The 17,993-nt window shown below is 36.1% G+C and overlaps 1 protein-coding gene and 1 non-coding gene across 2 annotated transcripts in view; both read left to right on the forward strand.

The window, feature by feature from the left end:
• Positions 1-1,159: 1,159 nt before the first annotated feature.
• Positions 1,160-17,993, forward strand: part of LOC118180247 (glutamate-gated chloride channel-like) — an 85,373-nt gene continuing 68,539 nt past the window's right edge. Inside the window, exon 1 of the mRNA XM_085814216.1 lies at positions 1,160-1,225. The gene's annotated coding sequence lies outside the window, so the exon portion shown is untranslated. The remainder of the gene's footprint in view (positions 1,226-17,993) is intronic.
• Positions 8,430-8,517, forward strand: TRNAS-UGA (transfer RNA serine (anticodon UGA)). Its single transcript has one exon. It is a non-coding gene; the product is annotated as a tRNA-Ser (tRNA).

Below are 17,993 nucleotides of genomic sequence, written 5' to 3' on the forward strand. Positions count from 1 at the left end.
GTTGTAGAATCCAACTCGACGGAAAGGACTCTGTCCGAAATTACAGTTACCTTGGGATGGTCCGTACACAGTCCTAAACAGGCTGAACGACGTCTTGGCTCGGATCCGCAAGTGTGTATTTGTTTTGTTTTGTATTTAGTACATGAATTGTTTTAGTTATTGCATTTATTATTCATGTTGTTTTCTATTTGTAATGTAATGTTTATTATTGCATTTATGCCTTAATTGTAAATTTGGCTTCCTGTCCAGGGATTGTACTGCCTGGGACGTGCAGTCCTTGGGGAAAGGGACAGTGCTACGTATTTGGTATTTAAATAGCTAATGTTAGTAGAATTATAAATCAAATTGTTTTTTCCCCGGCAGGGCAGCGCGTAACGAATATTAAAGGAAAGCTAAGCCGGAATTAAAAATACAAGAGCACGTGCATTTAACATTTAATAAATAAAAATCTCGTTTTTGATTTCGAGAAAGTGCTAGAAAATTCTTAAAAAGCTTATATAAGCGGCATGAAAACCTCTCAATTCGTTATTTAGTTAGTTGTTGTTTTAAGAGTTTGTTTAGTAAACTGCTCATGTTGACTGTAGCGAATTCGCGGATTAGCTTTCTCTAGCTGTTTTGAATTAAGTTCTGTTGAACGTTTGAGTAGTTAAAATATAACTACCGTGAGATATTGTAATACTGCACGAATATCTGAGAAAATTTAAGCATTTTGTTTATTTTGATGTGATAATAATAAATTTTGTTCATTTTTCATCGGACTCGTGCATTCAATTCATAACGAACCCGTACGCACGTAACATATACGGCTTGACCGTTTGGAATAAAAATGTTCTCAGATGAATCTGATGAAACAAATCAATATTAAATGATTTCATGTCAATCTCAAGGAAAATACATATTGTTGTCGTTTATCGACGAGAACATGTTTGCCTATTGTGACATTAGTTTTGATGCTGGCGGCAAGTTTTTGGTGTCGCTGTTTCAATTAAATCGGAAGCATCGAACATGCTTCCTTTCCCCTCATACAGTCACTCCAATTATGCAGGCAGAAGTTCAGAAAAAAAAAATGTCACAATGATGGGTAACTACAAAAACGTGCTGTCGTTGATGGAAATGTCCTTGAGGAGAAATTTAAATGAAGTGGATATCCGCCTTTAGGATCATAAAAGCATACCGAAGTCTAACACCCGTTTTTGATGGTTTCTACCACGAAGACCGTGCTCCAGTAAGTACTTGGGTTTCTTTAGCTTTTTAAATCTCAGCCTTGCTTTTTAGAAAATTTTGTTTTATCCGTAAGTACCAAGATGTTTTTCACCTGTACTTGAATTTATGCACGGTGAAGATGTTCACAGCGTAGGTTATTTTGTTTTATCATTTACCAAGATGTTTTTTCACCTGTATTTGAGTTTATGCGCGGTGAATATGTTTATAGCGTAGGTTATTTTCTTTTGATGAATAATGAAATTAATTTCGGCGGGAATTTAAGAGAACAGCATCTCTATTTATTAGATAAAAATTGAGTAATTTCCAAGGTAAATAATTTTTTATGAACATAACAACACTAAGTTGATGTTAGCAAAATAAATGAATAAGCAATATATAAGAATTCATAATTCTGAATGATTTTATAAGTACTCCTATGAAACCTCAGTTGATACAAAGTAATAAGATGCAGACAAAATTTTGCTATTCCAATTAAGTTTGACTGAACTACAAAAAAATAAGAAAGTTGTAACGACATTAGGTTAATTGGAAAAGCCGGAGAGATGAAAAATTAGCAACCACCTTCTTCGGGAATCGAACCACGCACCTCTGAAATACCGGCCCAGCGTGCAGAACCACTACACCACGAAAGCACGCTAGGAAGGCGGGAGAAATACCTTATAAAGTTATCATATTAACATCAAACATAATTTTATTCTCCAACTCATCTTCTATTTTTTAAAACAAATTGCATTCCAAAGATAAAAATTATAGCGAAAACCGATAATATGCAAAGTAAACATTTATAATTATTCAAATATTTATGAGTTACTTTTAAACTACTTAGTTGCATTTTATGCCGTGACATTCCTTACATGCTGTTACATTTTATGCCCCTTCCTCTAACGAACGTTACGTTAGAAAGATTGGAAGACGTAATGGTACTTATCATCAAAATAATAACAAAACTAATGTATAAATAACATATCAGATTTTGAATCGCAACGGTGTCTTAAGAATTCTATTAGTTCGGGATTGTCTTAAAGCTGATTTGATTTTACATTGAGCCACAGTTATTTTGGTTTGAATTTCAATCGGCGTATGCGCATCGTTTACATAATTTGGAGTCGTATGTTTCTCCTGTTTAGGGACTTGTTGTGGTGGAATATATCCTAGCTTCAATCTGTCTTTTGGATACATTTACTTCTTTATTCTTTATCGTGAGAGTAAAATATTTTGGTCAACGATTGCTAACCAAATACGGACCTTCATATGGGGGTTCGGGATGCTTCCGAATTCTGTCAAAGCGACGAAAAACGTTAAGAAGCTGATTCTAAATCTTTATGTACAAATAATTTAGGGATACCTTTCTGTTGTATTTCCTTTGGCCGAATTAACTCCATATACTTTTGTGATTTATGTATAAAAGTTTCAGGTGGTGTATGACTAATTTTCTCTTCAAAGAATTCTCCAGGAAGTTTAATATTTTTTCCCTACACCTTTTCCGCTTTAGTATCACTGTGGATTGCCGTTCGTAGGCCTCGTACATTGCCTCGTAGTCGAAAACTCATCTTCTAGTTTTTAAACCAAATTGCATTCCAAAGATTAAAAACTGTTGCCAAAAACGATAATACAATAATATGCAAAGTAAACATTTATAATTATTAAAATATTTATGAGTTACTTTCAAACTCATTATTTACACTTTATGCCGTTACAACTTCATTTGCGATGTTTCTTGAAACAGGGGTGCTATTAGTCTCAAATCTCAAATTTTGCTTCGTATCACTTTTCAGGTGTTGCCATCAAAAATAATCCTTGTGTATTTCTTCAAAGAAATAATGTAGCGACTATAAAAATTTGAATGGCAATATTGAACACTTTATCCGGAATCCTAAAGATATCCGATATAAAATATTTTTTACTTCAATTCGCCAATTTGTTGCCGTTGGGTAAAGCATAATTTAATTTTTCTTTAAATATTACCTGCCTGTTTCTGATCAACAAACTAAGCAAGTTCAAAGCAATTAACTCAATTCTTTATCTTTTTTTCTTAATTATCAGCTGGACTCGTGAAATGGCACAAACTGGATTTATCAAAAGCGATACATATTTTTCTTAATTACTTCGGTCCGCTCCGGCGACTACTTATTTGAAGAATGATACTGGCAACAAAAGTAATTCGAAGCAAACATGAGGTTCGAGAATTATAAGTCTACTGAGCTGGATAATGTGCGGCAACTTTAAACACTAAATAACTAAACACAACACTGAAACAACTGACTCCAATCGTGAATTCAAAAAATATGCTGCTTTTTAAAAAGAGCTCTGAATTTTAAGTGGCGAATGTGCGAAAATGTGATGTTTCATAATATAAAGTTTAAAGGATAAAACAAGTTGTTGCAACAGAAGTGTGTCCACGAGTAGATAGATAAATGCACGCTCAACGAGAGCATAAAAAAACCTTAACAAATTTTCTGGTGCTATATTAAAATCCGAATTCTTTCCGTTTTGCTCCTCTTTTTGGTTTTTATAAGATACTGTCTTATTTCCTTATTTTTTAAATTCATATTTACTTCATTATTTGAAATCTTACATGGCATAAACAAATGTTTAACTCTTTACCTTCTTTCATAGCATCCTAAATTTTCAAGGATAGTTATGATGAAATAATTAATTTATAAGAATAAATAATGATAATATAATAATGTAACCCTAAAATAAAATAGAATACGGATCAGAAGCAGTCAATCTGAAATGTAAAACTAAGCAGAACTTCATATAGGTATTTACTTTTTCTATCTTTTTTATAAACCAAACGTCAGCTTTGAGCTAAATTTTGGCGAGGTTTAGAACCCTAACTGTACTAACTATACCCCCTAAACAGTAAAAGTTTCTTGGAGATGCCTTCATAGATGCTTTTATTCAAGCCGGTGACTGTTCGAAAAGATAGACGTCTTCAGAACGGTACCGCAGCATAAAAAACTGTACCGCAGCAGAAGAAGGTCACAAACTGAAGTTCAATTTCTCGGTTGAAACCGATCATCGGCATTTGACCATGCCAATCCGATGTTTTCCATGAAGGTGCTTTCACCTCCTATGGAAGCCTCATTTTTAGCAATTTGCTCAGAAGGGCTATTGAATTCGTTCTAGCATTTTGCCTTAATTCACTATAAATGTTGGTTCACTTTTCAAATTGTTGCCCCTAAATATTATCGCCCTGTATTATATTTAAAGAAATGAAATAATGAAGAATCTGCATGTATGTTTCTCGCATTGTGATAAAAACAACGGTACCTAGAGCCATGCAATTTTGAACCATCCGATCCAATATAAAATATTTTTTACTTCTACTCGCCATTTTGTTGACATTGGGTGAAGCATAATTTAATTTTTCTTTAAATATTACCTGCCTGTTTCTGATTAACAAACTAAGCGAGTTCAAAGCGATTAACGCAGTCCTTTATCTCTTTTTCTTAATTATCAGCTGGACCCGTGAAATGGCACAAACTGGATGTATTAAAAGGGTTATGTATTTTTTCTTAACTACTTCAGGCAGCTCCAGCAGCCAGTTATTTGAAGGCCATCCAATTTTGAATAACGTAACGTGTCCACCTGAATAGGGGCAACTGGAAGCCCAAATTTGAAATTTCTTTCATTAGCTGTTTCATATTTTGTAAAGTATTTCTGAGTTTTTGATTAAGAATTTCAACGATTTCAAAGCGAGCAGTGGCAACACTGTACGGAGGAAGGGGAGTTTTTGTCTCCAGCGCGCAAGACTGTGTATCGGAAATTCTAAAGATATGCTCTTTTAAATACTTTGTGATACTGCTGTTGAATTCAGTTTAACGGTTTAAGTGCGAAGAACATGATATTTAATAAATAAAGGTAACACACGAAACGGGGGGAAAGAAAAAGCCCGTTTGGGCGTAATATAAAATCTGAAAGCCTTCAGACTTTTTTTTTTTTTTCATTTTTTTTTTATTTACTGATTTATTAATCAGCGGATAAAATAAATCTTCAGCATTGTCACAAAAAACGCTGAATAGTTATAAAGCAGATATATAGTAACAATAATATATCGCGTATTGTGCAATAAAACCTGAATCCTGCCAGAAAGTTGACGACAACCACGAGAATGGCAAAAAATGCAATCACAATTATTCTCGCAATTGTTTATTTTTGTGTTCAGAGTGTAGGGTAGCATTAAATTTTACTAATAGTTATTTTAATTTATGTGTCTTTCCTGAATTCTCTTATTTCCCTCGCATTTCCTCGCCAGGATGCAAATTAGTAGGTGAACTAGAGTGTTCAAACTGTTGGAGCGAAAAGGTTTGACAGAGCGTGATTTTGCTATTGTGAGCGCATGTTTATTAGGCACTAGCTGTTAATCTTAAGAGTGGCTACACATTCTTGCCATCGTATTAGTATTCTGATGGTGTAGGTTTTCTAAGTGTTAGTTTAAATTGAATTTTGTAGTCTCGCACTACTCTTTATATTTAGTGCGACATTATCGTTTAAGTTCTCACCGCAAGTGGTCGGTGTTTTGCTTGTTAAACATGTAAGTCCGTACCATTTATTAACTAGTTTGTGATAAATAAAAGGGTCTTTTATATTCTTTCGCTGTTGTGTTCATCTTCATGCCTGAGCGAGAATTCGCAAGGTTCTACCTTAAGTATATTTACTTACCATTTTATGATAGCCAAGCACACTAGATCTCATAAATGGCACCCGAACTAAAAGGTATTGGAGCGTAATTTGTCAGCACCAGGATTTGGTAATTGGATTCACTAATCTTCAGTCGCCCTTTAAAAGGGAGAGTATGTAAGGTATTTTCTCCCTCCTTCCAGCATCCTTCGATGTGTAACGGTAGCACACTCGGCGCGTAGTCGAGAGGTCCAATTTCGAGTCCCGGCAAGTGCAAAGTTCATTTTTCAAGTCTCCTACTTCCATGCCATGGAGGTAGGAAGGAATTGGGCCTTTGATTTTAGTTCTTACGTAGAATCTGCAATTCTACTTAACTTTTGCAAGAGCAAAAATCAGGTGCTCACTTAAAGTTTTAGGAGACTGATGTCGTGTTTCTTTCCATGGAACCACTTTATGGAAATCTCCCATATAACTAGTTTTGTATAATTATTATCATCCATGAATTGCAGAACCACTACACTACGAAGGACGCTAGGAAAGTGGGAGAAATACCTTATATGTTAAGTAAGAAAAGGTTCTAACTGAGATTTTGTCACAAACGAAATACACTGAAAAAGCAAAAATTAGCAATATATTAGAACTGGACTTGGAAACAAATTTTCAAAGATAATCAAGTGGTATGCAAATTAATCCAAAAGTATAACATGTACAAATTTTATGAAGGTTTTCGTTTTAGTAGAAAAGTCGGAAAGTACAAATTTGGTAATGAAACATTTCAGCCTTTGAGACTTTATCAAAAAGTGCGATAAACACATGTGGACTTTAGTAAAATTCTACTTGAAAAATGATCATTTAGAAGAAAACGTGACTTTCTTCTCAAAGTCACTTGATATGTAATAGAATAAGTTAAAATATAACACTGGTTCACCCATACAATATATTACTTATGTACAATTGTTCATTTAGAATATGATAAAGAAGAAACTTTTGAGTTAAAGAGAAACATATTTTACAAAACGATGATTCTTAGTTTCCTAGTAATTTAAATCAAGGCGCTGATGTTTCTTATGAATGTCAGATATTCTCTTAGAAATGTTTCTAATGAAATTAGTATATAAACTTCTTTTAAGAAAGAAATAGAGGGCCCACCAGCGGCCGAGCGGTAAAGTCGCTGAACACTGGTAGTTCGGTCCGAGGTTCGAATCCCGCGAACGGGCTGGCTGCATGGATGTTTTCGTGGTTTTCCCCATGTGTAACGTGTATACGAGCCAGTTTCCCTTAGAAAGTCCTCCACGAAAGGCATCCCTCCCCTTAGGCAGATAGCCCTAGTGTGCTTTGCCGTAATTAAAATACACACACACATACACACACATAAGAAAGAAATAGAATTTGTGAGAAAAATATATGACAGTGCAAGTCAGTGATTCTTGGCGACTTGGAGAGAATATTCTTTATGAGCTGAGTTAAAAGTCTCTGTTATCTACATTCGAATACATCAGTGTCAGATAAAATTAATCTATTCCCATAGTATACTAAGATAAAAATTCCATTTCTTTTATTAATTTTCTAATTCAGCGTGGTAGTGTTATTGAAGTTAAATCTTCCAAACGTGTAAAACGTTATTAAATCAAACAATATAACCATTTAATAAAGATTTGTTCCCACATCTTTACAAGGCGTTGTAAAAGATAAAAGGGAAAATATTTGAAAATTCAATGATTTGCAGTGGCCGTACCGTAAAAATTGGTAATATTCAAGTTTTCAAAAGGTTTATGAAAACACGATAACATCAGAGTCATCCGAAAATAACTTCCATCGAAACTGAAAACTTTATGCGCAAAATTTACTTGGGATGCAGGAAAAGAAACGTTAGAGGATTCAAAATGAAGATACTTTCCGGAATGAAATGTACAGTATTTCAGGAAGTATTCACTTAACTTCTAACTTGGTTGTAATTTTGGTAAATCAAATCATACGTAATGAGCATGTGTGAGACACGAAACGCATTCGGATACGAAAAATATATATATATATATATATGTCATAATAAGAGCAAAGGAAAAAAGACGGAGCAGTGTCGATGCGTGCTTAGATCCATATTGAAGAAGAATTTTGATTGCGTAGAATTTAAAGTACTTGGCAGTCGAGACAGTTTTAATTCCATTTTTATTTCCAGCTGATATTTGTGGCCACAATCACTTGGCACTGTAGTCGTGCCTTTCCACAGAAGATTTACATTTTTGAGATAGAAAGCAAGCCATCGAAATCACATCTTAGCACAGTAGCGAGCAAAAGCTGATGTGCGTCGTTATGAAGGATGGAAGCACGCGAAGAGGAAAGTTTTTGTTTGTTATTTGGTGATTGGTCAAGAGGCATCTGCATTAACGGTTACGTAAGATCGCATGATTAATTTGAATGACGCAATGCAGAGAAGTTATTACGATTTTAGAATAGAGAGGAAGAATTAATGTTTTATAGTTTAATCTATAATTTTGACTCATATATTTTTATCTTACATATTTTTGAGCTGTTGATAAAGCGGAAGTGCCGAGCAGTCGTGCAGTCGAAGCAGCGCCGAAGCAGTCGTGGCCGAGTGGTTAAGGCAATGGACTTGAAATCCATTGGGGTTTCCCCGCGTAGGTTCGAATCCTACCGGCTTAATTGTCATAATAAAAGCGCAAGGAAATGACTGTAGATGCGTGCTTAGATCCATATTGAAGAAGAATTTTGATTGCGTAGAATTTAAAGTACTTGGCAGTCGAGACAGTTTTAATTCCATTTTTATTTCCAGCTGATATTTGTGGCCACAATCACTTGGCACTTTAGTCGTGCCTTTCCATATATATATATCTGAGTGGAATACCTTGATGATAATTTCTGAATGTGTTTTTTTTTTTTTTTTTTTTTTTTTTTTTTCAAGGCAAAAAAAGTTCACTGCAGTTTCCTTTAGGGCTGAAAAAGAAACAGTTTGCTTTTTTTTTTGTGTGGGAAAAATTTTCACTTTAAAATTTAAGACGAAAAATTTTAAAGTGAAATCTAAATTTTCATAGTTCTTTCGTCTATGAGAAAACCCATGTTAATTTCAAAATGTAGTTAGAAAAATTAGACTTGAGTTTAAATTTTGAAAAAAAAATTCGTTTAGATTCTTTTAGGTCAAGAAAGTTTCACTTTAAATTTTTTATGGAGAAAATTCTCCACTTTTATTTTGTCTATGGGAAAACCCATGTTAATTTCAAAATGCAAGGGGAAAAAGTTACACTTTAATTTTAAAAAGTCGAAAAAAATTCATTTAGATTTTTTTTAGGTCAAAAAAGTTTCACTTTAATTTTTTTAGGAAGAAAAAAAATTTTTATTATTGGTTACGGTACACTTCATTATCGTTCTAAACTTTTTGCTTTTGAGTTGTAATATTTCTGAACTTGAAACTTCAGAAAACGAAATCACTCTAATTTATGAAATTCTTTCTAAGTGCAGAGTACAGTCTTCAAACATAATATTTTAGTATAAGTAAATGCATTATAGACCAAAATAAGATTAAAAATACTTCATTATTTTTTATGCCTTATTCCTGAAACTGGTTAAGGTTCTTACCCCTGACTTATCTCATTCGGTACATTTTCAGAAAAATATTCATTTCTTGTTCATGTTTTCAATACTCAGACACTAATTTTGCTGGAAATCTGACATTTTTTTCCGCCTTCTTACATGTTATATTTCACTATTGCTCTTTGGCTTGGGAGGAAGTTTTTTTCATGGATATTGCATACCCGCTCCTATACGCCTTCGACTGTACTAATAAATTACATTACTAACTAGTGTAAATAATATATCTAGATATATAGGTATTCTCTTGAATGTTTGCTTAATCTGAAAAGGAAAAATGCAGCCCATTTTCTAAGTGCTAAACAGGGCCTTAGAATTTCCTCCAAGAATGCATCTTTTCATAGTCCTTTGCATGCTTTTCCGTTATTATCAATTAGGTTCATTCCGTTCCTATTTTATCTGAAATTTGTGAAGCATTTCTGTTTGAATACTTGCATTGGCAGTTTTCTTTTTAAAATTAACTCGTACTAAAATGTATTAAAAGTTAATTTAAGTTAACGATGTTGGACCATGATGTTGGTTCATGTCAATATTATATGTTTTGTATGGTATTTATGCAAAAATGTTTCTCATATCTGTGAAAAATTAAACATCAAATGTACTCAAAGAGCTGTAAAAACTCCAAGTAAAGTAATGTCAGTTTGAAAGGCGTATCTTCAGTTAAATTGAATATATTGAAGTTAAGTTGTATTATTATTTGGAAATCATGTCAATATTTCCTGTTAAGCAGGACTTTATTTGCTATTTATAGTAACTTAAAAATCATTCTAAAAAAGATGTTGTTGTACAGAAAAAATGGCAATGTTGTACAGAAAAAACCTTTTTATCTCCAGCGCGCGAGACTGTAATACTCTTTTTAAATTATTGTGTGGTATTGCAGTTGAATTGAATTTTATGGTTTAAGTGTGAAGAACATGATATTTAATAATTAAAGGTAACACGCAAAATGTTAAAAAAGCCGCTTTGGACGTAATTTACTTTTTTTAAAGCTTTTTGTTTCTAAATTCTTTATTTTTATGCAGCAACTTTTTTTCTTCCAGTTTTGTGTTCAATTTCTTCCGACATCTTAATTCGCGTTGCAGTATACTCTTAATTATTATTCTTTTGCATTTAACTTATCTTTTGATCGTTGGCCTTACTAGACCATTTATGTTTAGGATTTTCATTTTAAATTATAAGTTTCAATTTTTAAGTCTTTTAATTTGTAGTAATTACTTTTAGCACTTTAGTACTTATGTAGCTTAGAAAAGGGAAATTTAGTCGGAAAAAGAGCTAAATTTAATGATACTGTTTATTAGTTTGGATTTATAAAGGATATTGAGTTCGAACGCACTGAGACTTCAAACGATTAAAACCGTTTGAAGTTTCAATGAATTTGTTGGAACGAAACATGTTTACGTCTAGTTAATTGGTTTGAGGCTTCAAAAACACTTTTCCCTTGACACGTTCTGTTTGAAGCTCTGAACAGAGAAAATTAAGAAAAATTTTTGTGCTCTGATTTTTCCCACGTTTCCTGTTGAAAAACGTTTTTTAGTTCATAAATTGTATTATTCTTAAGTATTTTGTTTTTACAACGTGTTTCTGGGAAAAAAGATAGGTTACCTTCAAGTACTTTAACGGCTTTTTATCGGTTTTAAATTTCTTACCTATTTGAGATAATTATATATATATATATACAAACTTTCGGGACTGCCAGTTGCAATAAAAAAGGGAGGTACACAGGTGACAGGTGACAGCAGGATAGGGCACCCGGACGGCTTTCTATGAATACTCGGGTATTACCCTGGCCCTGCAACCATCTAGAGACTTCACAGTTGTAAGACGCTTTTATGCCAATTGTGTTTATTGCATGTGCCCTATTCCGGCCTGCAGAGGTCTATGCCCATTTTTTCTAGTTTGTCCATTATGCTTTTAAGCTTTTGCCGCGTGCCTCGATGTTTTACGAGAAGGCGTTTGAAAGGCAGAACATTGGTAGTTGGGAATTTGATGTGCCATTCTGCTGTTAAGGGGCACTCCATGACATAATGGTCTGGTGAGCCCACGTTGTCACAAACACACATATCAGTTGTTGCTAGACCCCTTTCTGCAAAGTACGTCGGAAAGGGGCCGTGGCCTGTTATATATCGCGTGAGGTAGGGCGCTGAGATGAGCCGGTCCACCTCTACCTTGGGCAGGAACTCATATGCTCTGCGGCCTTGCGGGATTTGGTCCCATTCATTCTGCCAGTTTCCAATGGCAGACTCCTCTATTTGCCTCTTTACGCATGACCGGGGCATGGGCACCTGAATCTGCTCCGTTTCCTCATTTTGGGCAGCCTTCTTGGCAAGAGCGTCTGCTGCTTCATTTCCCTGGATTCCGGCGTGCGCCTTCACCCAGGAAATTTGGATTCTCATTGACTTTTCTTGTAGACGGAGGACTTCTTGCAGGTGCGAGATTAGTGCGGAGCGCTGGAGAGGGTTGTTGATAGCATAAATGCTTGACAGGCTGTCAGTAAATATCGTAGCTCGACTCTGCCGTGTGTCAATTGCCCATTTCACTGCCTTTGTGAGAGCAACTACTTCCGCTTGGAATACTGAGTTCTGTGCGCCCAGACGGCCCTTCCATTCCATTGCTATGTTTCCATTTATATAGGCTATATAGGCACTGCCTACAGCGTTATCAATTTTTGACCCGTCTGTATAAAGCACGGCCCCTGGTCCGTCTAAGCGCGGGGTTAACGCTGGTGAGTGGAAAGTCCTTATGCCCAGTCCATATTCCGACGGATGTGTGCTTAGTTTGGACCTGCGTGTTTCGTAGACTTCTGGCAGATAGCATGTATCCCCCATATGTGCATGGCTGTTGGAGTTGCGTCACCTTTGCAATTGAGGTTTCTTGCTGCGCTTTGATTGGGAGCGGCATAAGCCCTGCTAATACCGAAGCGGCCGCAGTCGACGTTGTCCTGTAGGTCTTCGTTATGGCCAGGACAAATGGTCGCTGTGCACTACTTAGCAATTTTGCCTTTCTGACTGTCATCGGGGCTGCCCAGATGGCTGCTCCGTAGGTTAGGACCCTCTCCGCGACAGTGGAGTAAAGTATCTTGTAGATATTGGGCCGAAGGCCCCAGTGCGGGCCTTGCATTTTTTGCAGATTGTTTGCGATTCGGCGAGCCTTTTCTCTTTGGGCTTTAAGGTGAGGCAGCCAGGTGAACTTTTCATCCAATATAATACCCAGGAGTTTTAGTTCTCTGACCCTTTTGATGGTCTTCCCATTAAGCTGGATGGTTGGGTTTCTTATTAAAGTTTGGCCTGGCTTATGATAAATTATGTATTTCGATTTTGCCTCAGAAATTATTAGCTTTTTCTCCTGACATAGCCGAGAGAAGGTATCAATTACATCATTGCAGTTTTGCTGCAGTTCATCTCTACTCTTGCCGCCCACCACAAAGGTCGCGTAATCCACAAAGGCTACTATCTGTGTATGGGACGGCCATTCGTATCGTAGGATGGAATCGAAAGTTGCGTTCCACAAGTCTGGACCCGCGCACGATCCCTGTGGACAGCCTTTTGTCTGGCTTCTGGTTATGACACCGCCAGTGTGTTACTATGAACTTTCTATTGGACAGGTATTGCTTGAAAACCTGCAAGAGGTTATCAGGGATCCTTGCCTGGTGCAGTGCCTCTAAAATTGAGGGCCACCACAGAGAGTCAAATGCGCTTTGCAGGTCCAGACTTAGGACCGTTGCATGCTGTTTCCTTTCATGCAAGTGGCTGATATAGTCTCTTATCTTTGATAGGGCAGCAATCGTTGAGCGTAGCTCTCTGAATCTATATTGTGCGTCAGAGATTGCCCCACTCTGCGTCATATGAAATTTAAGCCGCTGGACTAGGAGCTTCTCATAGAGTTTCCCTATTACCGGGAGAAGACAAATCGGCCTAAAAGAAGATGGGCTGTTTGGATCCTTCCCTTCTTTCTTAAAGAGCACAACCTGCCCCGTTTTGTAAGGTTCCGGAAAGCTTTGCAATGCTAGCAGTTTGTTAAAATAACGCGTGAGAAAGCCTTTATGTATTGCATCTTGCTTTATGTATTGCTCTCAAGATTGGATAGTTTATTGAGTCCGGACCAGGAGCTTTACTTTTCGGGAGAATTTTGATCGTTGCGGAGACTTCCTTCTCCGTAAATGGCATATCATCTGGGACAGATGTGTGCAGCGTATAAGCCTGGTGGTCGGACGGATCTGTAATATCCTCTTCCGGAAGTACGGCGTCAAGAATTGTCCTGAGCGTGATTTCTGTTATGTGTCCAGCCTGCTGCCCTGCAAAGGCTCTTAGTTCTGGTGGTCTGTAAACTTTGTTCGAAGCTATCTTGTGGAGAGCACCATAGACTTCTACATTCTTAGTACAGAACTCCCTCCAGCTGGCAAGTTTTGCGGCTGTAATTGCCATTTTGTACTGAGCTTGCTCTTTATTACAAAGAACACTAAGGGCTTGCCTACTGTCTGGGTCTCTTTCGCTCTTCATCTTACGCCTAAATGCCCTGGTGCGACTGCGCTGTGCACGGAGCTCTTTCGTCCACCAGTTTGCCACTCTTAAAACTTTTGGTGATTTCAGGCCTAGGGTGGCATCACAGATAGATAGAATATCTCGTATCATACTGGTGGTTAAGTCGTCAGCATCCTTTATGTTCTGACATTTCATTAGTGCCTCGTCCACCTGCTCTAGTACTGGTCCTAGCCTGCTTATGTAATTTCTTATGATCTTTTTTCTTATTCTTATTATTTACATTTAATAACATCGATAAGTGAAATTTTGCTTACCTTTCTTAATGAATATCCACAGGAACGCTTGGAATTCCTTTTCTTTTTTATCACACAAAAGCTTTATTTACAGCTATGTACAAGAATTGTATGCTTACATTAGAACATTCATCCTGTTTTTTGGTTGCCACTACATCTATCTCAAAAATCCGCAATGCGGTAAGAAAAATATAACAAGCTAAAAGTAAAAAACTCTGCGCCCTCTCGTGGCCAGCTACATAAACTGTAAAATCCTCCCCCGCGATGAACTTTTGGTTCATCAAAGGATTGGATTCTGAAGTTATCTTAAACACTGAATGTTTTTAATGTTCTACAAGTTTAAATGTTCATACATGCAGTGTTCGCAATTTAAGTTCATTGTATTGAGTTCAAAGAGTTCAAGTCATTTCTAATGGGTGCAATAACTGCACAGGACGACGAAGATGAGTTCCATTAGCTAAACGGACAGTGCAAGCTCTTATTTTCCCATCTCGTCCTGGATGACACTCCTGTACAACTCCCATCTTCCATAATAATCTTGGTAATTTTTGTTCATGTACTAGAACTACAGAGCCTTTCAAAAGATCTGTTACGGCATTACTTCTCTGAATTTGTTTCACGTTTCTAATTTCAAGTAAGTATTCTCTTTTCCATCTTTTCCAAAACTCTTCTAATAACCTTAGCCGGTATTTATATCGCCTTGTTAAATTTTCTTTAGTTGAATCAGGTTCAAGAATTTTGCCAGATGGTAAGGATGTCAGTCTTAGTCCAACTAGAAAATGAGCTGGCGTCAGCGGTTATGGTTCTCCAACTTCACTATAAACATACGTCAGTGGACGCGAATTCAATATCGCCTCAATTTCAATTAAAACTGTTTCCAGCTTTTCAAATTTAAGTGAAGCCTTCATGAGTATTTTCTTCAAACATGACTTGATAGATCTAATAAGCCTTTCCCAGAAACCGCCCCACCAAGTCGCCTTCTCGACATTGAATTTCCACTCAATACCTTTATTACCAAAATAATTTTGAACTTCTGTGTCCTTGATGGTATTCCATAGTTTTTGTAGATCCTTGTCTGCTCTTTTGAAGGTTTTTGCATTGTCTGAATATATTATTCGACATACTCCTCTTCTTGAAATAAATCTTCTAAAGGACAAAAGAAAATTATTTGCTGTTTGGCTAGACACAAGTTCCAGATGCACTGCTCTGGTTACAGCGCATGTATTCAGAGCAATATAAGCTTTCCCAGTTTCATCCTTTGTACTCATAGGACCAGCAAAATCAAGTCCTACAACTTCGAAGGGATTTGCCTCTGTTATTCTTTCGATTGGTAAAGGAGCAGCGATATCCTGACTTAGTGGCTTAGCTTTAAATCTGTAGCAAATCACACCCTTGTTAATATTACTCTTTACACGCTGTCGACCCTTAAGTATCCAAAATTTTTCCCTAATTTGAGTTAAAGTTTCAACTACACCACCGTGTGCTTGCGTTTCGTGACAATCTTTAATGATATGATCTGTGAAATGAGACTTCTCAGGTAGTACTGCTGGGTATGTTTGATTATAGCTTAACCCAGCATTTTGAATCCTTCCTCCTACTCTGTGTATTCCATTTGAGTCTACAAATGGATTTAATGTAAATATTTTCGAACTATGTATGCTTTGTTTCATCTTTAATTTCCTTATTTCTTCTCTAAAATTTTCTTCTTTAGTTTTCTTGATCCAGAAATTCTCTGCTTCATTCATCTCTTCAGCCTTAACAGGTCCAATTCTTCTTAGTTTTAGGTTTTTCAAATTATTGATAAATCTGAAAACATAAGATGTTATTCTATATACCTTTTTTATGTCACTAAAGTTCTCGATAGGAATGATATTTTCAACAATACAGTTTGCTGTTAAAATTTCTTGCTTCTTTCCTTTTCGTTTCTCAGAATTTGTTATTTTATCATCTTCCTTAAAATTTCTCGAAGATCTGGGCCAAACGCTGCTATCTTTGACAAGCCAAGGTGGGCCATACCACCACAGTTCATTTTATGAAAGGGTTTCTACTTTTGTCCTCTCGTCAATAAGTCCGAAGGATTTTCATGGCTGGGACAATAATTCCACCAATCTGGATCAGTTTTCTCTTGGATTTCTAGACACCTATTTCGTACAAATTGTTTCCATTTTGTCGAATCAGCCTTGACCCAATGTAATACGATTTCTGAATCTGCCCACATATAAATCTTCATTTCTATGTTTTTCAACGAATGTCGGATGTATGTGATGAGTCGAGCTCCTATGACTGCTCCTAAAAGCTCCAGTCGAGGTAACGAAAGCCTTTTTATGGGAGCAACTCTTGCTTTGGACATAACAAATGATGTTTTTGTTAACTCATTTTCATTGTATCTCAAATATACAACGGCACCATATCCCTTTTGTCTACTATCTGTAAAACAGTGCAATTGAATATTCCACAGATTTCCTTTTGACAGATTGTTGAAATAATGTCTTGGAATTTCAACATTTTTTAATTTAGGAATTTCATTATACCAGGTTTTAAATTGATTCTGCAATTCTTGATCAAGTGGTGCATCCCATTGGTAACCTCTTTGCCAACATTCTTGCATCATCATTTTAGCTGCAACAACAAAGGGAGATATGAAACCGATAGGATCGTATAGTTCGCCCGCAACTTGAAGAATCTTCCGCTTTGTTATTTCCTCAGCCGGATCCTTGAGTAATTCATCTTTGATTCGAAATTTCAGTTTATCTGCTTCATGATTCCAAATATATCCTAACAAAGTGCTATTCATTCCGTCTCCATTAAACTTCGTATTTTCAGCTGCATTCCAAATCGCATGTAATTGGGCGTTATTGCTCCTCCACTTTCTCATATTGAAACTAGCAAGCATCATAATTCTTTTCACATCTTCATAAATTTCTGCAGCTTCTTCTTCATCATCTGTACCATGAATCAAATCATCTACGTAAAAAGTTTCTTCAAGAAGCTGACAGATCTTCGAATATTGTGCTTTCAACTTTCTTGCGTGATGCTTTATAGTTGCTGCTAGTAAAAATGGGCTACAGGTTGCTCCGAATATTACACGCGTCATTCTTAAAACCGTCGGTTGCTTCTTTTCCTTTGAAGTCCAAAGAAATCTTACTGCATTTCTGTCCTCAGGCTTCAACAGAATTTGTAGAAAAGCAGCTTCGATATCTGCAGCAAATGCTATTTTGTGTTGACGAAATTTAATTAGCAAATCTAATAATTCAGGGTTTAAATTTGGTCCTGAATGTAAGCAATCATTTAAAGATAGACTGTCATGAGTATGCGAGGAAGCATCAAATACGACCCTTAATTTCGTAGAATAGTGATCTTCTCTGATTACACAATGGTGTGGCAAATAATAGATGTTTTCTTCAGAATTCTTCGGAGCCTTTTCAGCTATTCCTTTATTCAGATAATCTTCAATTACCCTTGAATACTTGTCATAAATTTCAGGATTTTCTTAAACCTTCTAAGTAAACTGTTCTATCTGTTTAAGGCGATGTTATAATTACTACCCATTTTGTTCATATTGTCCTTCCAAGGTAATGAAACTTCATAACGATTGGTTTTATATTTAATAGTTTCTTCAAATCTACGCATAACTTCAGTGTCATTTTCATTTGCTGAATAGTCATGTATTCCAATTGCATCTAAATCCCATAGCCTTTTTAGAGCTGCACTAATTTCCAAATCATGTGGATGTGAAGTATTCTCAACAACATTCATTACCGTAATTCCG

This window comes from Stegodyphus dumicola, chromosome 3 (genome assembly GCF_044657685.1).
Source record: "Stegodyphus dumicola isolate Sdum_Otavi_A_Nest chromosome 3, ASM4465768v1".
In the NCBI taxonomy this organism is placed as follows: Eukaryota; Metazoa; Arthropoda; class Arachnida; order Araneae; family Eresidae; genus Stegodyphus; species Stegodyphus dumicola.